Genomic DNA, 23714 nt, shown 5'->3' on the forward strand with positions numbered 1-23714 from the left:
GACTTTCAGCTTCCTTTTATAACAGAACTCACACCTGGGATTAATCCTGCTGAAATCATCCAATCTTCTCTGCCTGCCCTTTTCCCTGCCCACTTTGACTTGATAAAAGTGAAGCCAAATTGTCTTAATCTCAACATTTCATATTTCCAGGCAGTATGACTGTGGAAATACAATTTCTGTGACCTTTTGTCAGGTGCCTGCAGTGCTTCCAATATAAATTCCCTGCTCTGAGGAAGGTAAGTATGTGCATGATGGGGAAAAATCTATCAGAGTGGGCATGTCTGTTGGGGCACCACAGAAAGTCTGTGCCACCTGCTGGCTGCGAGCATCCAGGAGATGTCAGTATTTCTGTCCTCTGCCCAGGGAGCCGCTCCTGTTCCTGGGGCAGGGTGAAGGTGGGCTGCTGCATGCTGTGAAGGCTGCAGTGGGATACAGCTCAAGCTAACAGGAGGAGGAGGGATATGAGAACATAGATGGGGCAAAAGGTCCAGACAGGAGCTAACATGAGTAGGCTTAAGAAGCAGGAATGGTGGAGGCTCACGCCTTTTTCAGAACAGTCCTTTTCTTTGCCTTTGCCTGCACAGACCTTCCTCGCCTGTTCTCCCATCTTTCCAAGGCAGCCCCCCTGGCAGCCCCGCTCCCAGCCCCACAGTAACCCATGCAGGCTGGAACGGTGCTGGGGTGCTGCCCTAGCCCTTCTGAACCTCCTTGCTCTGTCCTCCTCTAGAAAGGGCAGATGGCTGTCCTCTGAGAGGTGCTTAGCTAGCCAGCAGCACGATTAAATACTTTGCTCCTCGGGATTCAGCCAGAGGGCTAGGTTTTGGACACTCCTGCTTCTACTAAAGAACAAAAAGAAACTTTTGCTTCGTCTATTCTCATATTGGAGGGTACGGCTTTGATGTAGGTGGTATTTCTCTCCATTCCAGTAATGAGTAATGTAAAAGATAAGTGTTTTCATGGGGGAAATTTATTTATTTATTTATTCCTGCTCCACATTAACAATTACAGTATTTTCCTTTAAGGGATGTATTTGACAACCAATTTTAAAAATATGCCTTTCTAAATATAACAATAACTCATAAAATTAATAACAGAAGAGAGTACGCTAGGGAGGGATGATTCTGTGTGTACTGTTTCTTATGCGTCTTCCCAATTCACCTGTACTAATTCCTGACGGAGACAAGATGCAGCACTAGGCAATTTGCTAGGGCCATTAAGAACATAAAAATCCTAGTATATAGGATAGTTAAGCAATCTTCCATTATGCACTTCCTGTAGCTAAGAGCAATACAGGCATTTTTATTTTTATTTTTTAAATTTTATTATTATTATTTTTTAAACTACTAAAGCTGCATCGTTCTTTTGAATAAAACGCGAGTAGGAAAACTTCATTGGCTTGGATTATGCCATTTCCTGCAGAATGAAACACAAGTACACAAGTCAAGTTATGTCAGTGAATAATAGTCTAAAGGTTTTGAACAAATGTGGAACATTATTCTTCTTAATTTGAAAGAAAAGCAAAGAAAAAGCACAAAGCTCTTTGTTTCTGTAATGAAATTGCCATCAGAACAAATACATTACAGGTACAAAAAGCAGAATTCAAAAGCAGTAGTTGTCTGTGTGCTATTAAGACAGGGAAACAGTATGTTTCCAGCTGAGTGACCATACTTCTTTATGATCCATTAGGCAAGCAGAACTTAAAGTTCATTCCAGCCTACATGTAATTCCAGTAAATAAAACAAAACATGATGTCAAAGCTGAGGAATCACTGATGGCCTTAGCCCAGCACAGGAACAAACTAGAATGGGACTGACAGGAACAGAGCAATATTGCTTTAGACCTCAAAGATATTTAATTTGAGTAAAAGTCTTTTTTTTTTTTTTTTGAGAACATTTTGAATGGCAGTATGATTCATTGGTTACCCTGTACAAGCACTATGCTGTACTGCAAGAGAAATGCTATCAGGTTTTCAGTACCACAAGCTGGTCTGAGTAGACTCAGAACTGAGCTGCAGGGAACGTGTGCTTGAGATCCAGGAATAAGTGCTGGATTTGAAACTATAAATAGCATACTTGTAAAGTGACCAAATCTTAGTGGAAGAGCAATGTCGGAAATGAGTATCTCCTATAATGACACTAGTTATACAAAGTACCCTACTGGTATTAACCTGTGCACTCTTTTCTTTATAGTTTTGCTCAGAATCACAGAAAATAAGTTAGGGATCAGAAAGTCCACCTCATTTTTTCCTCCCTTGTTTAAAGCTGTAAAACCATTCCTGACAGATCCCCAGTGAGTTCTGAAAAACCTGCAGAGGAAGAAGTTCCACATAATCCCTGAGCAATTTCCTCAGCTACTTAACTGCCCTTCTCATTAGAAGCTCTTCTGGCTGCCTAATGTAAACCCGCATTGCTGCAAGTCTAGCCAATACTACTTGACTCATTCACAGTAGAGATGAGAAAAGTTTATTCCTTTTTTTTTTTTTTTCTTCCCCCACCAGCTTTTTAAGCTTTTCATCATGTTCCCGCATAGGTTTCTTTTCTCTTGACTAATCAAATCACATTTTTATGTTTCCTCATAGACCAAACTTACTGCATCTCTGCTAATTCCTATGGGCTCGTCTTTCTGAAGTGTAATGTTCACCACTGGAAACATACGACCTCCCGGGGAGGCCATAGCAGTGCTGAGTAGAGCAGAATGCTTACTTCCTGTGATTCACTTCAAACAACTCAACTTTTTATCTTTCAGTATGAGGGCTTTTGGTAGAACTATTTAATTATGACTAGTCTGTAAACAACCATTACCCACATTCTGTTTTACATTCATATTACTCGAGGTTGATTGCTGTTTAACTGATTTTGTGCATATGATTGTCTCTGTTTCTTATGGACACAGAGACATAAGACTTCATCATTTGTTTTTCTGATGGTTTCTCCCATTACTCAAGATAATGTTTCATTCTCATCTTCATCCTCCAGTAACCTTACAGCCCCTTCCCAGATGGTATCTCTTGCACATTTAATAAATAATCTTTTGTTCAGGTCCCTAATTAAAATATTTAAGATTATGGAACCCATAAAAATTTCCTATACCATTTAACTCATCCTTTAATTTTTAACCTCTTGAAAATTTTCTCCAATTGTCTATCCATTTTGTGGTGTACTTCTGGAGGAAGTCAAGTGAATGTCCTGTTACACAAGGTCAATAGTCCTATTAAACTGAAGATATATGCTTTCACCAAACCACAAGATTTTTTGTCATGTCATAGAAATTGAATTGGGGTTCAACATGATTTCTTTTTTACAAACCCATACTGACTATTGTTTATCTTTTTGGTATCTTCTAGGTGGTAAATAGAGTTCTTTTTTTTTTTTTTCTTTTCTTTGATATTTCTTTGAGAATTGAAGTTAGGTTGATTTCAGTAGCTTTTAGACTTAATCTATTTGGGATGTTTTTATTTTCCCCTGGGAATGAAACACTTCCTGATGTTATGATTACTGTCTCCCAAACTGCCTTCTTCCTCCATGTTCACAATGAGTTTTTGAAAGGTGTTCAGAATTGAAGTCGCTGTCCTTCAGATGCTGTCTTAAATTCCTGGATGTAAAGCTGTCCAGCCTTGTCCTGCTCTCTCATTCTCTTTCTTCAGTGGGTCTGCAGCCATGTATTTATGGCTCTGACCAGGTGTGGCTGTTGTGCTGGGCTATAGACTGAAGATCATTGTCTCACCCCGTTTCTTGTCTCCCTTTTCCTCAAACCCAGAGCCTGTTTTCACCTCTGCTCAGGTGTCATCTGCAACACAACATTTTTTTTTAATTATTATTTTTTTGGACAGAAAAGTGGAAGACACATTCTGTGGAAACCTAGACCAAGATATAGTCTGAGAATTTTTGCTCCGCAAGATAGAAAACATTTTGATGAAACAGAACTCCCCCGTTTGCTTCTTCCTGTCGGGGTCTTTCAAACTTGAATTTTTGCTTCAAATGTTGTTTCAGGTTCAGGTCATGAAAGAGTTTAAATGCATGTTCTCAAAACTATCTGAAAAGACATTGAAGACAGACTAGATTAGCATTCAGAAGGAAATGTGTAACATCATAAATCAAGTTGTAACGTTTTTTTTTTTCAAAGATTATATAGACCCTATGGGGGGGAATTTATTTATTTATTTATTTATAATCAGGAAACTATAAATTCAGATCCATTAACATGGTTATTTCTTTAGACCTAATAGTGTGGGAAACATGGATCTAGTAGTAAAAAGCCCAAATCCCACCTCTCACCCACAAAAAATAAAATAAAAAAAAAATCTGGAAATATGTCATTTTAAAATGCTGGAAAACAATGAACAAACATGTAATAATAGTAAGAGATAGCCATGACTGACTACTGACTATCAGATAGAAAATTTACCTTCTTTGTCTGTTATAATGTCATAGTATGAGAGAGCATCTCTTTACAGAGAATATCATTATTCTGTTTTGTTTTCAGACTTCAAAAAGCCTTACTAAGTTGATTTGTACTAAAACTCCCCCAAAGAGAATACATATAAACAGATACAATTTATTTTAATTGTGTTTTCTGAAGGGTGGCTTAGTCTATAAACTTATGGGAAATACCTTTAGGAATTCTCTGTAATTTTAAGTATTACAAACAGTAAAATTTCCTATTGGAAGGATGATAAATGCTTCTTTGTTACAACATTATAGATTACTGTGTTAAAGCAAAGAAAGTAAAATATGGTTTTAAGAACAAAACAATGAAAACAAAATTTAACAGAACCTGTGGTCTAGACATATTCAACTCCTCATTGTAAAACATGAGCATAATATACACAGGAGGTCTGATTATTATTTTTATGTAGTAACTGATTTAACTCAGAATATAGCCAAGAAAAATACATTTTCTGTGCAAGGTATCTGCTTTCTGCAGAATATAGGCAAATATATTACAAATAGATTTACATATTATATATACATATAAATATATGTACATACATGCACATACGTATATATTACACACTTATATACAGTTTTCAAATAGCAGAATCTTCCTGACATTAAAAAAATCAGTTTTCAAGTAGTCAGCAAAAACTTTATCAGTTGCAAAAATTGTAGCATTCTATATAATGCTTTAAGAAAGAGAAATAAAAGTGTATCATCTCCCATTTCAGATCCTGCAGCAGTGCTGTGTCCCATGCAAGTTACAACCATTCAACTACTGGTGCACTACTTACATGGGAGAAGAAGGCAGCTGGGACCATGATCTAGAGTGCGTAATAGAAACTTGAGCTATGACTCTTGTGATGACATTGTTGAACACAAATTTTTGTGGTCTCTAGAAAAAAAAAAAACAAAAAACAAAAAACAAATGGTTCTAATGTACAGTAGAATTAACAAGAGCTGGTTGTAACTGATGAAGAATACAATGTAAAATATCCACTGACATTATGGCATGAAGCAAATATACTTCATTACTGAAAAAAAGAGGTCATTGCAGTGGTAATTTAAAACAAGCTAACATGCAGGAAAACCTCTGGGAGCTGTTGAGCCCTCATTGATGCCAAGGTCAAAGATAAGGGCTATACTTAGTAGGTATACATCAAAAGAACAAATTGCTGCAGCCACTTACAGTGGTTTCTGAATAACTATTAACACCACTGGGATATGGGTCAAAACAACTAACATTTTGAGCACTTCAGATATCTATTATGTTACTAAGCATGTCTTAGACTTCTAAGAGCCTAACTCAAAGCATACTTGGGATTTAGAGGAAGATCAAGCAGGAATATGAATCAGTGACCTAGTGGTTAGAGCTCTTTAATAAGTAAGGGTGAGCCTTTGGACACCTAGAGCCTTTAATAAGTAAGGGTGAGCCTTGCACACAGGTCAAGCTTCTGTGGTTGTTACTATTTCTTGTTTTTCATTCACTGCTAATATGAAATGTATCCTAGGGAAAGGACTGAGGCTCCTTTTTTCCTGCTCCATCTCCCTAGTATCATTACCACCTACTTTTGACAGAAAGCTCTCCAGGACAGGATCTGCAGTTAGGAGTGAAGACGTCCAGCTGCCATCCTGAGCAAAGAATGTGGCACTCAGCAACTCCTCAAGGCTCACCATAAACCACCTCTTTTCATCCAAGGACCCCAACAAGAAGCTTAAAGCGTGCATGTCTCCTTCCAAGCCAAACATGCCAACATACTTGCACTCCAGGAGGGTCAGGTAGCTAAAAGTTAGGTGCTGAAAAGTGTTAATGCCTGAATCCTGAGTTTAACAGGGAGGGAAACATATCATTTACAGAATTTGCTCAAGTGCTGTAGGTAGTGGAAAAGCATTGGTTTGTTGCATGCTGTAAAGGCAGCATCTCAATTTTACAAGCAATGTTAATTGGGAAACCTTTAGGGAAAAAGGCTGAATTGTGATTAAAAAAAATCACTGAAGGATAAGTAATTGAATTTATTTTACTGAAATCAATAAAAAGACCTTTAACTAATTGCAGGGCTTTGATACAAGCCCTTACAGTGATTACAAGCTGTGACTAATACTGTGTCTTCCCAAAATGCAGAGGCACAGCAAGGATTTTTCTGAGAAATCATGGAGGTAAATAAAGGGAGAAAGCAGTAATATACACAAGGGACCAAAACAGAATTTCAGTTGGATTGGTTTGGAGTTAGACTCCAAAACTGATGCTGAAAATATTTTTTTTTAAGTTGCTATTGGACACTGAAGGCACCTACAAAAATAAATACTTCTACTTCAATGGTCAAACCAAACTGCTAAACACTAATTAGCCACCTGAAGGTCTGTTTCTGGTCACTTGCAGTATCAGCTTTGCTGGCAGGACTCAGGGGCCAAGTACCTAGATCCTGCATCTCTCCCTGCTCCATACCAGTAGAGAAGGGGCTCTCCACCACAGCCCATCAGGTCATCAATCTCTGAGCTGCCACCAGACCCCCTCCCCCCGGCCATTGCACACATGCATAGACAGAACTGTGATTCATGTCCAAGTGAGGCATTAAGTTGGTCTTGCTTTAAGAGTAAATTATGACTTTCTGTCCAAACAGTTTGGACAGCATATGAGAAACAAGCAATCCCAAAACCCAGTCCTTATTTCTACTATTTTACTATCTTATATGGTGTCTTTTTAAGTCAGTGGCCAGTGAAATAGTTTCAAGAGAAGCAACCAGCATCTGCTAAAGCCTGATGATAAAAGAGATGGGAAATTGTGGTGTTTCATTTTTAGTATGTAAAAGATTATCAGTTTCCAACATCCTTCAAAATTTGTAAGCATGTACAGTCTAAGTAACTGTGTTAGAGCTGATCCCTCTTTTTTACTTCTTTTTTATTATTGTGATTTTTTATTTTTTAAAAAGAATTTGTAGGCATGAGAGGCTTATTTTAGCATGAGCTTACACTTGAATGCAGGAAAATAACTTTGTTATTAGACTTATCTAAAACTTCAGTAATCCTTTCTGGCTAGTGGTTGTTCTTTTTCATTCAGACCATCTTCTGTCTCGAGGTAACTTTCTTTTCCCATTCACTGAATAGAGAGCTTATATCACAGTTTAGGATCCTATACTAAACATTTAAAGAGTAATTCAAAATTTGATTTTTTTTTTTCCTTTAGCTTCTGGCAGCAAATATTTAATTTATAAATTGTTAAGAGAAAACTAGTTAATCAGTTTGATATTCTAGTTGTCCAAAAAAGAACCCTAACAGATCTTTCTGATAAACAGTTTTCTATTTTTATTGCATCCTTAATGGCATTTTACTGTCAAAGAAATCTGGGAGATTACATTGCACTGAAAAATAATCGCTTGATTTTCTGTCCTAAAATATGTCTCTCATATTGGCATCTGAGCAGTTACTAATAGCATGAAAGGATTCATTATCTGACAGCCCATTGCCAAAAGTGGATGAGTGTAGAAACCTGGATGGTATTCATTAGTTTGCTGCGTGACCTTCAAAAGACACTGGAAATCTTGTGTGTATGACTTCTCTTCTGTAAAACAGGATCATTTATATTTTTACATGATTGCAGAAAGCTTGAAGAGGGACATTTTCAGGAGTCATTTTTTCCTTGTTGTCACTTCTTGAAGGCAGAGCAGAAAGTCTTGCTGGTACCAGGTCTGAGCAAGGAGGAGAGACCCTGTTGACTCTTTAAGGCTTTCTGGACTTTCCAAGGCACAATGGGAGGATGATTTGTGAAAAAATTTTTGGGAAGAATTTTTTGTGATGCTTTGTGAAGATATTTTTTAACCTCGTCTTTTTTTTTTTTTTTTTAAATCTGTGAACTTCCATTGCTTTATATAACATAGGGGAAACTTCATATTTCATAGGGATTGTACGAAGACAAGTTTAATAATGTTGGTGAGGTGCTTTTATATACCTATGTCTGTGGTTTAAAATTTGATTATAACTGTCAAAAGTAACATGAGTGGAATGGAGCAGAGCAGGGTGAGAGTGTAGAAAGAATGGCAGAGCTACAGAGAAATGTTATTTAATACAATAGATGAAGGAATATTATCTGACCTGCTCAGCTCAGGGAGATGTGGGCATCTTGCTTACCTCATGCTGAATGCTTCTCATGGCTTAATCTAGTTCAGTCAAGATGTAACACCCCAGACTGTGTTTGGGGAATTGAGGGAAGAAATGCTTTTAGAAATTTCTCTGTACTCATTCTGAGTGTCAGTTCTGATGCCTTTTTTCCTACCACCATATGCATCTTCTGTTTGTCAAATCAACAACAGAGCACTGTTATCCAAGCTAAGGAACATTTCAGGTGTTCCAGGGCAGGCTTACAAAGTGAAGGTGGAAATTGCAAAAGAGAGTGGAAAAAGGTGATCAGTCATAGGACTGGCCAAGCAGCAACTCTTCATCAGCAAAAGGGCAATGCAGTAATGGTCCTCCTGTTAGCATGGTTCAGCAAGACTTTTTAGAATATGGCACCAGAACGTGGTTGCACCGGCAAAGGCTCAGATGCTGAGCATGCAGCTGACACTGCTGACTCCCATTAGACTTGCGCAAAGGATACTGAAAAGGATATTAGAATGATCTCTAACAGCAATCCAGCATCAAAGAGGCTCCCATTCTTTGTGTCCACACTCACTGGAAGGGAAGAAAGTGAGCCATTAGTAATGGGACAAAAAAGAATGGATAGGGAGTGGAAATGTCATTCATTTCAAGCTAAAATTGAATTTCTGGATCATTTTGTTTCATCTCTGTTTCATTTAAAACTTTGATTAACCAGGCCTGGCTTTTGTTTAATAGAGACCAGAATAACATTGGCTTTGTAACTAATTTATGCTTATCACTGGCAAGGCAAATGATTTGATATGGTCTCTTAAGTCCAGGTCTTTACATGCACTGATAAAATAAATGCTTATGCAGATTTCATCCTACATGTTCCCACACTGTCAAATTCTGATTACTTCATCTGGATATCCACTCTGACCCTATTGACTGATACATCTTACAAATGGAAGAGATACATCCAAAGAAAATGTAAACATCATCACCCCATGTCTCTGTATTCTCCACCCCACCACCCAAACAAAACAAAATGAAACAAAACAAACAAACAAAACAACAGCAACAACAACATCAAAAATTCAATTTATTCAAAGGCTGCAAAGATTTTAGGTGAAATTATAGTTCTGTTGAAGGCAATGTCAAATATCCCACCAAGTTCAATCAGGTCAGGATTTCACTGTCTGGTTTTATAAAATTGAATAATAAAAGAATGTGGGATATGGATATATAAAGCGATCAAATCACAGAAGGTGAACTATGCACTGTGTGAGTTGGGCTTTTATAATACAAGAAATAGGGTCTGAGAAACTGAGAGTTGCAAATCTAAAGCTGATGAAAGGGGAGTGTTTTTATCCTGTGCATAGTCACTTCAGGAACAATGCATCACAATCTTCACATCTCTGAATGAAGGGCTGAGAGTCAGCATTAGCGGTTGCATAAAATCAGGCTTGAATTACAAAATGAGAACATGGAGGTATAATCCTCCACAGACAGGGAACAGTCCACAAATAGGAAACCACAGAGAATAATCATTACAAATATCCATCATCAATAAAAAAAGATGAAAAAAAAATAGATGAGCTTTGGAAAATTGCTTTGATGTAATCATACATTTCTGAAATCCAGGGAAGTGAGAGTAATCACAACATATTCTCATAAACCACTCTTGGTTGCCATCTTGCCTCAAGGAACAGAGTTGCACTATACAGAAGAGATTCCATAGTTTTTGTTGAAAATAAATATTAACAAAGAGATGATACTGTGAATATAGGGTGCATATTGTCTGCACCAGCAGTAGATAAAAGGGTATATAACATTGGGTAAGATGGCGTTTCCCAACATGGGCAGAAACTGCACTCTGTGCCCTAAACATAACTAAACCATAACTAATGTGTTTTCTCAAGGCTGGGTTGAGTTGTGGATTCCAGAGGCCTTTGCCTGAAGTCTTATTTGGATTTACTCAAGGCTGCATTAAGCTGTGGATTCCAGGAGCCTTCTCCTGAAGTCTTGGATTTACTCAAGGCTGGATTGAGCTGTGGATTGCAGACACCTTTGCCAGAAGTCTTATTTGAAGAACTGGTAAGCCTTCTACTTTCTGGAAATAGCTGAGATCCCTTGTATAGTACAGCCGCTTAAAGAAAAACAAAACAAAAAAGACAAATGAACAAACAAAACCCCCACAAAATTTGAGGCAAGCAAAAAGTTAAGTCCTTAATTAAAAACTTAGAACAGGATAGGAGTGAGGGAATGGGGGCTGGAGTAGATGACCTGATATCCCTTCCAACATGAAGGGATGATCCTATGAAAACACAAGAGGATAAAAGCTCAGAAAAGCATCAGATCTCAGCCTCCTGTCCTCATTGTAGTATGGGATTTCTCTGATCACTTTCCTGGCTTCAAGGGGCAAGCTCAATAGTACTGCTCCTTATTGAATATCTCCAGAATGTCCTTATTAATCTGCTAACTAGGGGTTATCTGTACTTTTGCCTTGGCTTAGATATCTGACACCTGTGAATATTTTAATGTATCACTCTTGATTTTATCTGAAAATCAGTAAGATTCTCCTCTTCCTAATGCTGATTTCTCTACACATCTGTGCCTAGTAAATCAACTGAGTTACAAACCCAGATTTCCAATATTTTGCTAATTACGTATTGCTAAGGTATGTTTTTTTCTTCACAGCTGTCTGCCAGTTTTTACAGAGACCATTAATGGCATATGAATTCATATCTTCCCTTTTAAAGGGCATCCTGTCACAATATGTTATTGGTCTCCAGATCAGTAATATGTTAATAAATTCACGATATTAAAAGCCAGAGCAGTCTGGGAAAAAATGATTAGAAAAAAAAAAATCAGAACTTTTTCATGAAAAATTCCACATCTTTTTACTAACAGCTTGAAAATAGCATCATTTTTCAAGCATTCTAGTGCAGAAAAGACTGAGGACACATAGTAATGTGTCAGTCACCCTAATCAGTGATCACCACTACTGAATAACAACTCACACACAGTTTTCTCTTTCCATTCTTGCTGGATTTATTTCATTCAGTCAGAAGAATAAAAAAGGTGATGACTTTACCTTTGTTTCACTTGGATTTAGCAACTGAGATATTTGTCCAAATTGAGTACTCTAATGTTTTTTTCCTGCTATATGTCATTCTGCAAACAAGATACGAGTTTATTTAAAGACCATGGACCAGATCCTAGAGCCCACTGAGTCTGTAATAGCAGGTTTATTATGTAGCTGATTCAGCTTTGATTTAAGTTCAGAATGTTTGGCTTTTAATTGCACAGAAATCTATAAGGTGGGAGATGAGGGAAAAGAATCATTGTGATTCACCTAGGGATTTTGTTAGAGAGTCATTTGGGGATCTTTCCTACACAAAATTAACCTTGCAAACATGAATTGATTTAATCTACTGGCTGAAGGAAAAAGAGTAGCACCTGAGCTATATTTGTGCCATAATTGATTTTGCATCTCTTTCTATATCTCCCTTCAACATCTTGCATCACATCTACAGAACTACTTGTTAGCTTTTCATAAAATGTCTGATGCTTATTTTAACAAAATCTACGAAAAATAACTGAATTGAATTACTTTCCTTAGTGAAACTAAGACTTAAAATCTAAATATTATTCTTTTTGCATTTTGAATAAAATTGGTCCTAGGAAGAGAAGTTACTCTTGTGCCGGCAGATTCTAAAGTACTCTTTATCACACCAGAAAATCAAGCTCCTTGAAACTGCACGTTTTTTTTTTTTGTCAGTGACATAAAGAAAAATCAAATTGATGAGCAGTGAGTAGTTCTATGAGAAAAAATAGCTTGGGCAAGTAAGAAAAGGCTGGTCAAATCTTAATAGGTGTATATCTGACAATTCAGGTCTATGGAGCCACTATTTTTAATCTGAGAATCGCCTTATCAAATTACAGAGAACACTGAAGAGAAATTCAGTAATCAAAGTTTCCAACCATGGTCTCTTTGCTGTTTAAAAAAAGAAAATGCTAATGAAGAGCCAAATCAAGAGTAGATGATAAAAGTGGCTTATTTGGCTACAGTCTCATTTGGGTACTTCTGCTTTAAGTGCTTTGATGGGGGATATTCCTTCAGGATGGTTCCCTCCTGAAATAGGATTAAAATTACTTATTTAATAAATTAATGGTGAGTGTTATCTTACTGTATTACAGATAGTAAAATTTGGGCCATATAATTTTATTTAAGGGTTGGAAATATCTGCTTAGAATATTTATGGAAGACTTCAGTGAATTTGTAAAGTGGATAAGTGTACTGATCTTATCTGAATTTATGATATTGAAATAAGTATGAAAAAGCTTACAAAAACTCCATAATTGAGATTGTTAAAGATAGGCTAACCATTTATATAAAGAAATTAAAATCTGGATGAAATTCCTCTCTTTAAGAATAGCATGAATCAGTTCATGCACCCCTTCCTAAAACAAGTAGTAGAAAAAAAAAAAAAAAAAAAGATTTAGTACCTTAAAACCATAACAGATAAGGCTATTTTTAGTCCAGAATATTCTGGAGCTGTACAATAAAGCCAGATGAGACAGACACATATTTTTTTTTTATAAATCTAACTTTGTATGACTTAAGTCGTGACCCAAATGTATCGTTTTGTCTTTTAATACTCTCACAATAAATAAATTAATTTAATTAAAATTGAATAAGTCATTAACATCTCTATAAGAAAAAAATGTAAGTTTCATATCTTGTCAGAGATTCAAAACTTTATCTTATCCCCTTTGCCTGAAATAGATATCTGATGTAGGTCCTGTTTCAGTCAGTTTGGCATTACCCTGGTGGCTCAGGAGATGTCATTGCTGGTTGGTTGACAGCTGACAAAATATTGCTAATTCTTAGAGTAACCATTTGCAATGCATTATAATGTGTAGTGACAAAAAATAAAATTCTTTTGTGCAAGCCATGCTTTTGAATAACCAGTGCTGACATACATCTTTTTGTAAATATAGAATGATGTAAAACAGTAGAGAAAGATTAAGGCAAAACAGTAACTACAAAAGCTACTTTCTGTGTCTTTATAAATATATTTGGGAGTATTTATGGCCAAGAATGTTAACTCTTTTTAGACCTTAATTTTGAGTAAGATAAATCAAAAGGTGGACAAAATACTTGTCCCATGTCATTTCATAACATAAATAAATCAAATACCATTAATATAAGTACCAAGTATTATCTCCCAGAATGTTTAGCATCATGGGTACAAACAGCAATAGAATCACAGAATGATTTGGGTTGGAAGGGGCCTTACAGGTCATCTAATTTCATCCCCTCTGCCATGGGCAGGGACACCTCCCACCAGACCAGGTTGCCCAAAGCCCCATCCAGCCTGGCCTTAAACACTTCCAGGGATGGGGCATCCACAGCTTCTCTGGGCAACCTGTTCCAGTGCCTCACCACCCTCATAGTTAAGAATTTCTTCCTAATATCTAATCTAAATCTCCCCTCTTTTAGCTTAAAACCATTACCCGTTTTCCTATCACTACACCCCCTGACAAAGAGTCCCTCCCCAGCTTTACTGTAGGCACTCATTAAGTATGGGAAGGCTACTATAAGGTCTCCCTGGACCCTTCTCTTCTCCATGCTGAATGATCCCAACTCCCTCAGCCTCTCTTCATAGGAGAGGAAGTCCTCTTTTTAGGACTCTTGTATGGCTGCTGGTAACTGCCTCAGTTCATTAGGCAGTGTCTCTATCCATGACATATATGACAGGCACACAACAGTAGCTTTCCAGAAACTCAATATCAATTGCAGATTGAAGTCCCGTATAAGAGTTCATTTTGAAACTATTTTAATGGAGATATCAAAACTATAACTTCGCTGAAGTGAGAAAACTGTTAAGACAAATAGAACAAAACTAAACTTTCTCTTCACCATTTGCACTAGGCCTTTATCTAGCTTCCCATGCAGAATGTCTTTTGCATTCACAAGTTACATATATGCATTTTAATGGCACAGCCTCTTCCATTTCAGTTTAAGGTACATAAGGCATGTTTCTTTGGAGAGAGAAAAGACACCTTGTAATTTTTTTCTCAATTGAGTGTCTTCTAGATAATTTATCATTATTATCTGAAGATATCTATATTATTATCAAGAAGACAGCAGTTTTTAAAGGAGATATTAAAATGTCTTTGACATTCATGCAGCAGTGGGTTTTGCAACAGTGAGAAGCTGGTCTGTTCCAAATTGTACAGCAATTCTGTAGGGAGCCAGTGTGGCCCCCTCCTTGCTCCAAGTCTCATGCTCAGTGCTTGTTCCTGTGTTGCCTGAAGTTGACAGTGAAAGAAGCTAAGTATATATGAAGACCTGCTAATTTCTCTCAGTTTAAATGCTTTGTTACATATGATATGAAATATAAAACATAGAAAATTAGACTATTAAAATTAAAAAAAAATAATAAAATAAAATAAATAATAAATAACAAATAATAAAATAAACAATATAAAATTAGAAAACAGACTCACATCTTTCAGTCAGTGTTCGTTTTGCCTTTTCTTCCTTATATCGTAACCACCTTTTCTCCACCCATGCTTTCTAATGGTTACCTGAAGACTCCCTGATAAAGCAGTAAGTATGATTCTAAATGGTGGTGGTGGATGTACTCTGTTTTACTCAGTATACACTTTTTGAAGTTTAATGAATTTTCAGTTATATATGCCAAAATTATAGGATTTTACTTACATACAGATATTTTTTAATTGTCTTTCTCTATTGATGTTTTCAAGCTTTTGATAATGATTATTGCATCACTTCTTAAGAGTCAGGTCTTCTGTGTTCTTCTCAAAGTTAATATTCTCTGCTTTCTTGTTTATAATTATAATTTTTTGCTTTTAATCCTTTTTCTGTATATTAGTTCCACTGAAACCTGACCAATTCTGTCCTGCTTTGATGATTTTTATAGCTCTTCATTTCCTTTTAATTTTGCCACACTATATGATGTGAGATACTGTCTTCTAAACTACATAATAAAAGCACAGCTATTTAACAGTTTTCTGATATTAATAATAACTGCATTCATTCAATATATGTTTTGAAGCATATCTATGAAGTTATTAATTATATAACGAAGTATAAAGCTAAAATTTGTTTCAGATGAGATTGCATCATCATGGGGCTTAAAATTAATGGAAACCTGTGTAGATTTCATGGGTCTCAATGAAACAAACCATTAATCTTAATTTAATCTAAGCACTTAATCCTTACTTTTTTTTTTTTCCTTTTAAATGACTATTTTTCTATTCTCTTCTGCAAAGAGTGGAACTTTATTCTCTGAGTTGCTGTCTCCGCTGATCTGACACAAAACCTTTTCCATGTTGTTCTGTTTTTGCTTTTTGTTTGATTGTTTGGTTGGTTTGTTTATTTCTTTAGCCATTTTCACAGGAAAAAAAGGTGAATTTGGGCAAATACAAGGGAGTTAGTTGCTTTTTTGTAGTTTTCTCCACAAAAAAAATGTGGAGACAACTCACTGAGAGGGCACAATTATCCCTGAAGCATGGACAGAGAACTTGTTACTTTTTCTTTTCTTTTTTTTTTTTTTTTACTTCTACTGTAACTGATGTCATGATAAAAGAGCTTCATTTTTTTTTTCTTTGATATAACCATTAGATGACTATTTTCATGTAAGTCACTTTTTACATTTGAGGTGAAAAGTTATTAATATCAAAACCTTTGTAAGCTGTCTGGATGTGTCTAAAATTATAAATACTATCTTCAACTTGTATCCATGTTGAAGAGCAGAACTGAATCAAGAATTGTTTCAGGCTATGGAAATAGCTGGAAGCTTCATTTTCAGACTCATATTCTCCTGTATCTTTCTACCTGTTAGAATCTAGAGCCTCTTAGGGATTTAATCGTTCAACCTTTTGGAGCGAGTTCATGCAAGAGTTGAAGCTAGCTCTCTGTATAATCTACATCAGATATTTGTGAAGTATATCGCATGTGAAATCTGAGCATGATGTTCTGCAGACTTCACAGGCTCACACAAAGTGTTCTAGGTCTGTATAAGTATCCAAACTCTAAATATTTACTTCATCTGATATCTGAATTTTTGGGGTGGGCTACTACTAATTCTACCTCCCTGTTTTCTTTTTTATGTGCCCTTTTTTCAAGACTCTTCCTTATTGTGGCTCTTCTGTTTAATTATATGTGGAAAGAAAGATCAGTCTTACAAAAATCCCTTTCTTACCTGGACTTCCCAGGCTCCACATCCTTCTTAGTCAGTTCATTCAAGTATTTTCTGGTAGCAATTTATACAATGCAGTGAGCATAGGTGAATTACTTGTTTCTAAGGATCTGCCAGTCATTACTGCCTTAAAGTGAATCTGCTCTCTCTTTCCCTTACAGTTGCCCTTTTTCTCATGTACATTGCATTTCAGGTGTTTATACATTTAAAGGCCAAACTGTGCCTTGACACAACAGTTTATACAACCCTGGGCAGTGAGATCATATACTCTGACACATTTACAACTGCTTGCCTGACGCACAAGAGAATGACGGCAAAAACAGTAACTAATTTAAGGAAAATCCTGCATTAAAAAAAAAATAAAAAAAATCATTACAAAGTGCAGACAATTTGCCACTGGTATTTAGCTCACTCACAGGGAGCATTTAGCTGAAAGGCAGCAGTGCTGACTGTTGATTGACACCATGTCTTTGCTACAGACAGCAGGACCCCATGAAGCACAGGTGACCTATCCTGAAAGAAGATTATACCGCAGCATAAAAATTTACCCTTCCACCTGCAGAAGCAGAGGGGATGTCAAAGTAATCTACATTTTTAACTTCTGTTTATGTTCAGTGCTGTGCAGGCTGCAAGATGAGATATTACCTGAAATTCCTGTGGCAGACGGCAAAGCATAATGAAAAATCAAAACACTGAACAAGGGATTGAGCAGAAAAAAAGGCTGTGAGTGCCAGCTTTCCACTTGGAACAAAGCTAAGCACAGCTGGGGAGCTGACGGGAATTATTCACACCTTCCAGACCCATCCAATAGGTGTGCACAGCACACGAAGTGGAGATAGGAGGATGTATGTGACAGCATGAAAATGCTACTGAATAGCACAATGAGCAGTGGTTGCAGCCTGTATTGCCTATCCACACTCAGGAGACCAATACCCATTCTTTGCAAATAAGATGCATTTTCAACTCAGAGAGTTTTAAGGATTGAAATGTCTTTGTGTTCTTATGTATAACACCAAGGGCTATCAAAACAATATAATTGAGAAATTTGTGTGGTTTTCACTTAAATAACTCACTAATTTTTAAAAGCCTTTCTTAATTTCTAGGCGAAGTAAAGCAGTGACCATGTACTGAAAGTCATTCTTACATGTGGTTTGCTGCTTAGCTAAGTGTCGTGTCTCATTAACTGTTAAGATTTTAACATTTTAGTTAATGTGCAACTGAGGGTGCAATGACAACTTTTCTCAATTCTGTTCTCAATACTGTTCTCAATAGTATCCCTTCTATATTTTTACGTAATGTATTTTTTCCTAATCCAACCTTTTTTTTTTTTTTTAATTTTTATTTTTTGATTAAATGGATTAAACAGATTAAAGTTAAAACTGATTAGTCTACATTTTTGTACTCTATGTCTGTAGACACATTTCAGGCATTGCATTGATGAACTTCTAGTCTACCTGATTTCCTCCAAACGTTTCTGCCATCAAGTGTCTTGATATTGGAACCAAAAGCTGTGTACTTTCTTTGGGTAACCCTGGAGAAGTGAAGAGGTCTGTCTCAAAAAAGTAAACTAATAATGAATATATGAGAGATGAAGATATTTCTATCTTTCAAGGAGACTGATGCCATTTTCTAAGTTTCCAAACTTTGAATGCTTTTCTTCAGAATTCTTGAAGAACGCTTTTCTTCAAAAGAGTAATAATAATTTGTGACTTTCTAAGATGTTCTTGGTAAGTACTTGAGCAGGATCAATGAAGAACATGATTCAGAATCTAAATGCGTTACGTTTTACTAATCATTTGGGTGCACATTCTTGGGACTTATATTTGCCTTTGTATATCTATTTTCCTTTATATATCAGCAAAAGACAAGAATGGAAGAGGACAAAAGTAGACAAAGAGAAGAAGAGAAAAATCAATACAGAAAGAAGATGCTATAATGTCCAGAGAAACAGAGCAACTTAGAGTTCATTGTTATAAGGAAAGTGAGAATATTATTATTTTTATGACCTGTTCCACACACCATATTTTCTAAAAATTAAGGAACAATCTGGAAGAAGAAAAAAAAAAAAAAAGAAAAAAAAAAGATGAGTTGAAGATTTGGGGAAAAAAATTAAACAACAAAAAAACCACCACCACAACAACAAAATACAAACAACAGAAGGTTTACAGAATGGTTTCTTACACATTAAGCACTTTCTGTTGCAGATAGATGACAATAATAAATGAGTGAGATTACAAGCAGAAAAAACAGTTTTTGAGATTCATAAATAGCCCAGGACCTAATGAATATTCTTTCATGTTTGGTGGCCTGGTGGCCTACATCAATAACAGCTCCATTGCTTCAGTCACGCTGTACTGAAAAACAGAAATTTGTTTTGTGTGCAACTTCTGTATGTTGCTCTGATTTGTGCTCTTGCATCTCCAAGAAGCCACTGCATTTTAGATCCTTAAGTGCATCTGGTTGTTTTACAGAAAGACATATGTAAAACAAAGGCAGGCCTGTAGGTTGGTTTTTTTCCCAGTTAGTTTATTATCAAACCTGACAAGCATGGAAAGATAAACAGCATTTTTTTAGAGGGTGAAAGGATATGCAAAAACAAATTTGTACAGAATTAACATTCTGACAATCAACAAATGAAAAGAAAAATAAATTGAGAGCAAGCATAAAAAGCTTGATGTTCTTTTAACATCAGGATACTAAGGAAAATAAAATAAAATAAAATAAAATAAAATAAAATAAATAAAATAAAATAAAATAAAATAAAATAAAATAAAATAAAATAAAATAAAATATTGGTCATTCCAAATATTAGTATCCAGGAAAAAAATATTGTATTTCTAAATATAACTGAATTATTTCTCTGAGGTATCAACCTGACTGATGATCCGTACAAAACCTCATGGTGACATTTTCATTAAACCTTTTATCATCAATTCAATCATACTTCAGAAAGTTATATGGATTTCATTTTTCTTTTTCTTTCTTTTTTTTTTTTTTAATGAAATTGTACTTATTTCATTTTTAAGAATGCCTATTTGAAGTGGAATTATCCTTTCAAAACCACACTTTTAATGCTATGTTATTTTATTTGTCTGTTTTCTCATGGCGCTAATAAATGGTACATCAATAAGCAGTAATTCACAATAATATCAAAATCTTGATAGATTTTATTTTAAACTTAAAAGGGAAGATGTTACTAGTGATTGAAAACACTTATTTTCTAGAACTGAATGTCTACTTTATTTACTTTAACAAAACACTATGGCTCTTCAAACAAAAGAACATGAGCTCAAAATATACTGATTATAAGAACAATAAGTTTAGGTACCTTTTTTTTTTTTTTTAATAGTGAAAACAATTCAGCATCTATCTTACCTCCTTCAGCATAAATGGAGTACTCATGCTGTGTAGCACTAAATACCTGTTTTATCAGTCTGGTCTCTCTTTCTGTCAATACAGTTTATGTAAAAAAAATAAAATAAAATCAGTTATTGAGTAAGAGCAGAAGTTTTATATTCTCTAAAATGCTCCTACTCTGCTATTCACTGAAAAGTGATGGATAATCAGGCTGTCAGTTTAGGGATCTAAACTGAAGTGCTTAATGTAGGCACTGCAAATGCTTCCTATCTTCGTCCAGTATTTACCCAAAATCATCAAGAAAATTAGAAATAAAGTTATGTATAATTATATTATGCCATAGTATAGTCTAGGATATAGAATGATGTATTGAGTTAGATTGTTGCTGGTACAACGTGTCACTATTTGATGAAATTTCATGCGGTAGTAGATGTCTCGTACAGCAGCAATGTTTATATGCAATAAAACATTGCAATAGTAATTAATAGACCATAAATACTTTTCAAGGATTCTATACTCTTGTGATGTTGAATTTCTCTTTTCCCCTGAAATGAAATATCTTCAGAAACTCTTTGTGAAAAGCTTTTTTGTTGTGGGCTAGCCAGCTGCCCACCCAGCTGCTCTCTCAATCCCCTTCCTCAATGGGACAGGGGGAGAAAATGGGGTGAGAAATCTTGTGGGTTGAGACAAAGACAAGGAGATTGCTCACCAGTTACTGTCACGAGCAAAACAGAATCAACTTGGGGAAAAATAATTTAACTTACTGCCAATTAAAATGAATTAGAGTACTAAGAAATGAGAAACCAAACATTAAAATGCCTTTCCCCCATCCTTTCCCAGTCTCAACTTCCATCCTTCACACTTGACTCCTCTATCTCCCCTCTCCCCAAGCCGCACAGGAAGATGGCGAATTGGGGTTGTGATCAGTTTGTTGTTTCATCACCGCCACTCCTTCCTCTTCACTCTTTTTCCCTACTCCATCTGGGGTTCTTCACATAGGCTGAAGTCCTTCAGGATAAACCTGCTCCAGCGTGGGCTCCTTCACAGGTACCTGCTCCTGGAACACCTCCTCCCCTTCTCTCACCTTGTTGCTCACAGGGCTGTTTCTCACATTTCCTTTCCTCACTCATTCTGTGCAGTGTTCTACCCTTTCTTTAATACATTCCCCAGAGTTGCCACCATCTTGGCAGCCGGGCCCAGCCATGCCCTGCAGTGGGGCCATTGGAGCCATTTGGAACCAGTCGTCTCCAGCATGGGGCAGCCCCAGCCTTTCCTCAGAGAGGCCATCCCACAGCCACCTGCTGCCAGCACCTGGACACCTGCACCAGATACAATTTTATAGGAATAAAACCAGATTTTGCGTGGTTAATAGTGTCAGAAAAGTGAAAAAAAAAATAGCAGGATTTCAGCAGTTTTTATATCACAGAATATCCTGAGTTGGAAAGGACCCTCAAGGATCATTGAGTCTAACTCCTGCCTCCACAAAAAAACCACCCCAAAATCAGACCATGTTTCTGAGAGCATTGTCCAAATGCTTCTTGAGCTCCGGCAGGCTCAGTGCTGTGATCACTGCCCTGGGGAGCCTGTCCCAGTGCCCGACCACCCTCTGGGTGCAGAACCTTTCCCTAACCCCCAGCCTGACCCTCCCCTGTCCCAGCTCCATGCCGTCCCCTCGGGTCCTGTCGCTGTCCCCAGAGAGCAGAGCTCAGCGCCTGCCCCTCCGCTCCCCTCGTGAGGGAGCTGCAGGCCGCCATGAGGCCTCCCCTCAGCCTGCTCTGCTCTGGGCTGAACAAACCAAGGGACCTCAGCTGCTCCTCATACATCTTGCCCTCTAGACACTTCACCATCTTTGTTGCCCTCCATTGGACACTCTCTTTAATAATTTTATGTCCTTCTTATACTGTGGTGCCCAAACCTGCACACAGTACTTGAGATGAGGCCATAGCGGCGCAGTAACAATATATAGCAAAGATAAGAAGGCCATGATGTTAAGTCATGTCAACCACAGGTAGCCCTAGCACAACAAAGACTGAAGTATTCTTTTCCATAACATCTGAGAGGCGCTAGGGAAAAAAAAAAAAAAAATCTAAAGACAGTGCAGGGAAGTCCTGCAGTAGATTCATTTTGTTGTTTAAAACACAATAAAACCTCTGGTACTGCCAGTCAGAAAATAGATGCTCCCCATTCAAAAAAACTGGTGCAGCTATTTAAAATCCTATTAGCACCACAAATGTCTGATTTATAAACTGTTTTATGGCTTTTGATGCTTTACAGGCATGATAAACTTTCAGATGCATTGCTACACATAGTCAATAGTTAATGATGCTTTACCAGGCAAAGGCTACACATTTTTTTTTAAGAGCAGAAATAGTATCTGATGTATCTGGTTCAATACATATATATATATATATATATATATATTTAATACCTGTGAATGGGTGGTTCTGCTATTCCATATCTTGTTTTAGGCTCCTGATTAGATATGCCAACACAAGTGTTGGTGTGAGGAGCTGGAGAGATGATGTCAAGCCATCTCACACCTTGACTTATTATGCTTTGGTACCATAAATGTAATCTTTACACTGCATTTTCATTTCTGCCTGGATGCAGGACGTTTCTCTGTTAGCTGTTACTCAGTACATGTGCCTGACATCATGGCAGCTTATGTGAAAACATAGAGCATTTCATAAAAGACACGGAACCTTTTTGTTTGTTTGTTTGTTTGTTCCTAATGTGGCACAAGCTTTGGAGACTTTTTGACAGTAGTCTGTTGTTTTGTCAGGAAATAATAAAACCTTTCCAATTTTTTTTGGCATAGCTATCAGTGGCTCAGCAGGTGTGCTCTTTTCATTTTCTGCATAATCAAAGTTAGTCTATTACCTTTGCTACATACTGTTCTTTATACCACAAGGCTGATCTTTATTGACTCATAATTTAGGGAAAAAGAAAATCATTGCTTGTCAAGCATCTCAAATCCATGCTTTGTAACGTGTAATATAAAAGGGTATTGCAGGTATTTCTTTTCAACATGTTTGAAAAATAGAAACCTAACATTAGGGTATTATTAGATTAAATGGCTGTTATTGTTCAAGAAAGCAGTGTTGGCCAATAACTAGCAGGATCTTAGATGTTTCCAGCTGTTTCCTGCCATCATAGCCTCACAGGTTGAACTTGGCCTTGTGTGTTAATGGGTTGTCCACTTGTAAAACTGCTTTTTGTAAGCCTTTATAATCCTGAATGTGATCCCCAGGTAAGTTTTGAGTGCATCTAAGGGTAAACTGGAAAATCCATTGTCATAAATGTTTCTCAGGAGTCATACTCACTAATATTTTCTTGCATATCTAGTGTCATATTAAGGATGCAATGATCTTTAATGATCATTTTCTGCAATGATTGCTGGTTAATATACATTTTAAATCATACTTGTACCTTTCCTGAACAGCAAAAGTGATGGCTAAAGTCAGGCTATCAATATTATTTCTCAATCCCAATTTGAGCAAGTAGCGGCGTTTTGTAGGAGAGGTGTGAAGTCAATTCACAGAATTCATCTCACAAAGCAAATAATTGCTACAAGCATCCAAAACACTGGAAAAATGCTGTAGACATAACTGTCAGA

At 36.6% G+C, this 23714-nt stretch overlaps 2 long non-coding RNA genes across 2 annotated transcripts; one reads left to right on the forward strand and one right to left on the reverse strand.

Moving 5' to 3' along the window:
• Window positions 1-108: 108 nt before the first annotated feature.
• On the forward strand, window positions 109-22327 carry LOC310895969. Its single transcript, XR_014581081.1, has 5 exons — window positions 109-236; window positions 5165-5262; window positions 5987-10601; window positions 18600-19572; window positions 21657-22327. It is a non-coding gene; the product is annotated as an uncharacterized lncRNA (long non-coding RNA).
• LOC310895970 lies at window positions 9660-11189 on the reverse strand. The gene is made up of 2 exons (XR_014581082.1): window positions 10791-11189; window positions 9660-10653 (listed from the first exon to the last, which is right to left on the reverse strand). It is a non-coding gene; the product is annotated as an uncharacterized lncRNA (long non-coding RNA).
• Window positions 22328-23714: the final 1387 nt, after the last annotated feature.

This window comes from Anser anser, assembly GCF_964211835.1.
Source record: "Anser anser genome assembly, chromosome: 3".
Classification (NCBI taxonomy): Eukaryota; Metazoa; Chordata; class Aves; order Anseriformes; family Anatidae; genus Anser; species Anser anser.